The sequence below is a fragment of the Arachis ipaensis genome, chromosome B4, assembly GCF_059453495.1.
Source record: "Arachis ipaensis isolate K30076 ecotype BB chromosome B4, ASM5945349v1, whole genome shotgun sequence".
Lineage (NCBI taxonomy): Eukaryota > Viridiplantae > Streptophyta > Magnoliopsida > Fabales > Fabaceae > Arachis > Arachis ipaensis.
In genome coordinates this window covers 70,286,741-70,290,047 of record NC_142439.1, presented here as the reverse complement: position 1 = coordinate 70,290,047, position 3,307 = coordinate 70,286,741, and the positions used below count along the sequence as shown (strand labels likewise).

The 3,307-nt window shown below is 32.7% G+C and overlaps 1 non-coding gene across 1 annotated transcript; it reads left to right on the top strand.

The window, feature by feature from the left end:
* The first annotated feature begins 827 nt into the window (after nt 1-827).
* Nucleotides 828-935, top strand: LOC148567848 (small nucleolar RNA R71). Its single transcript, XR_015882956.1, has one exon. It is a non-coding gene; the product is annotated as a small nucleolar RNA R71 (small nucleolar RNA).
* The last annotated feature ends 2,372 nt before the right edge of the window (nt 936-3,307 follow it).

Here is a 3,307-nt window from a genome sequence, read left to right as displayed (position 1 = left end):
GGACATCCCAGGAGGTCTTCCTCACTGGGATTTACGTCCTCCCCTTCCTCTCCAGGTTCGGCCGTGTTGATTATGTCAATGGCCTTGCACTCTCCTTTTGGATTTTCTTCTGTATTGCTTGGGAGAGTACTAGGAGGGATTTCAGTGATCCTTTTACTCAGCTGGCCCACTTGTGCCTCCAGATTTCTAATGGAGGACCTTGTTTTGTTCATGAAACTTACAGTGGCCTTAGATAGATCAGAGACTAAGTTTGCTAAATTAGAGGTATTTTTTTCAGAGTTCTCTGTCTGTTGCTGAGTGGATGATGGAAAAGGTTTACTATTGTTAAACCTATTTCTTCCACCATTATTAAAGCCTTGTTGAGGCTTTTGTTGATCTTTCCATGAGAGATTTGGGTGATTTCTCCATGAGGGGTTATAGGTGTTTCCATAAGGTTCACCCATGTAATTCACCTCTGCTATTGCAGGGTTTTCAGGATCATAAGCTTCTTCTTCAGAAGATACCTCTTGAGTACTGTTGGATGCAACTTGCATTCCATTCAGACTCTGAGAAATCATATTGACTTCCTGAGTCAATATTTTATTCTGAGCCAGTATGGCATTCAGAGTATCAATTTCAAGAACTCCTTTCTTCATAGGCGTCCCATTACTCACAGGATTCCTCTCAGAAGTGTACATGAACTGGTTATTAGCAACCATGTCAATGAGTTCTTGAGCTTCTGCAGGTGTTTTCTTTAGGTGAATGGATCCACCTGCAGAAGTATCCAATGACATTTTAGCTAATTCAGATAGACCATCATAGAATACGTCCAGGATGGTCCATTCTGAAAGCATGTCAGAAGGACACTTTTTGGTCAGTTCTTTGTATCTCTCCCAAGCTTCATAGAGGGATTCACCTTCTTTCTGTCTGAAGGTTTGAACATCCACTCTAAGCTTACTCAGCTTTTGAGGAGGAAAGAACTTGGCTAAGAAAGCCTTGACCAGCTTATCCCAAGAGTTCAGGCTATCTTTGGGTTGAGAGTCCAACCATATTCTAGCTCTGTCTCTCACAGCAAAAGGGAAAACCATGAGCCTGTAGACTTCAGGATCTACTCCATTAGTCTTAACAGTATCACAGATCTGCAAGAATTCAGTTAAGAACTGAAAAGGATCTTCAGATGGAAGTCCATGAAACTTGCAGTTCTGCTGCATCAAAGAAACTAATTGAGGTTTCAGCTCAAAATTGTTTGCTCCAATGGCAGGAATGGAGATGCTTCTTCCATGTAAATTGGAATTAGGTGCAGTAAAGACCAAGCATCCTCCTTGCATTATTATTATTTTCGGCTGCCATCTCCTCTTCCTGTTCGAAATTTTTTGAAAGGTGCTTGCTGGATTGTTGTAATTTAGCTTCTCTTAGTTTCCTCTTCAGAGTCCTTTCAGGTTCTAGATTTGCTTCAACAAGAATATTCTTGTCCTTGTTCCTACTCATATGAAAAAGAGGGACAGAAAAATAGTAATAATAGGGGTCCTTTTTACCACAGTATAGAGGTCCCTGTGTGAGTAGAAGAAAAGAATGTAATGTAAAGAAAGAAACACAAGGGTAACGAGAGCAGAGATGTGGGATGAAGAGAGGTGTTAGTAGATGAATAAATAAATAGAAGGAGATGAGAGAGAAGGAGAATTTTCGAAAATTATTTTTGAAAAAGAGTTAGTGATTTTCGAAAATAGTTTTTGAAAAAGGTTAGTAATTTTTCGAGAATTAAAATCAAAAATTAAAATAATTAGTTAATTAAAAAGAAATTTTGAAAAAGAGGGAAGATATTTTCGAAAATTAGAGAGAGAGGGGGTTAGTTAGGTAGTTTTGAAAAAGATAAGAAACAAACAAAAAGTTAGTTAGTTAGTTGAAACAAATTTGAAAATCAATTTTGAAAAGATAAGAAGATAAGAAGTTAGAAACGATATTTTAAAATCAAATTTTTGAAAAAGATATGATTTTGAAAAAGATAAGATAGAAAGATATTTTTGAAAAGATATGATTGAAATTAGTTTTGAAAAAGATTTGATTTTTAAAATCACAATTAATGACTTGATTCACAAGAAATCACAAGATATGATTCTAGAACTCAAAGTTTGAATCTTTCTTAACAAGCAAGTAACAAACTTGAAATTTTTGAATCAAAACATTAATTGATGATGTTATTTTCGAAAATTAGGAGATAAAGATAAGAAAAAGACTTTTGAAAAATATTTTAAAAATTTTCGAAAATAAATAAGAAAAATGAAAAAGATTTGATTTTTGAAAAAGATTTTGAAAAAGATAAGATTTTTAAATTGAAAATTTGATTGTCATAAAAACAACTAGATTTTAAAAAGTTTTGAAAAAGTCAACTCAAATTTTTGAAATTTATGAGTGAAAAAGGGAAAGATATTTTTTTTTATTTTTGAATTTTTAATGATGAGAGGGAAAAACATGAAAAAGACTCAATGCATGAAAATTTTGGATCAAAAAAATGAATGCATGCAAGAATGCTATGAATGTCAAGATGAACACCAAGAACACTTTGAATGTCAAGATGAACATCAAGAACTTATTTTTGAAAAATTTTTAATGCAAAGAAAACATGCAAGACACCAAACTTAAAAATTTTTCATGTATAGACACTATGAATCCAAGAATGCATATGAAAAACAAGAAAAGACACAAAACATGAAAACATCAAGATCAAACAAGAAGACTTACCAAGAACAACTTGAAGATCATGAAGAATACTATGAATGCATGAATTTTTCGAAAAATGCAAGATGAATATGCAATTGACACCAAACTTTCAACTTGACTCAAGACTTAAACAAGAAACATGAAATATTTTTGATTTTTATGATTTTTATTATTATTTTTTTTTGATATTTGTATATTTTTTTCGAAAAAACATATAGGAAAAATAAAATAAGGATTTCAAAATTTTTTAATATGAATTCCAGGAATCTTGTATTCTTAGTCTAAAGCTCCAATCCAAGGGTTAGGCATGGCTTAATAGCCAGCCAAGCTTTAGTATGTAACTCAGACATGCCACGGCTGACATTCCAATTAACTTGCCTCTATGCTGATGGTTGGAAGCCCCTATCCAAAAGAATTAGACATGGCTTTACAGCCAGCCAGGCTTCAACATGCTTAATGAAATTCTAGAATTCATTCTTATAAATTCTGAAGAAAAATATATTTTTGAAAAGATTTATTTTTTTTTCGAAAATAGATGAGAAATTTTTGAAAGGTTTATGAAAAATTTTTGAAAATAAAACAAAAAGAAAATTACCTAATCTGAGCAATA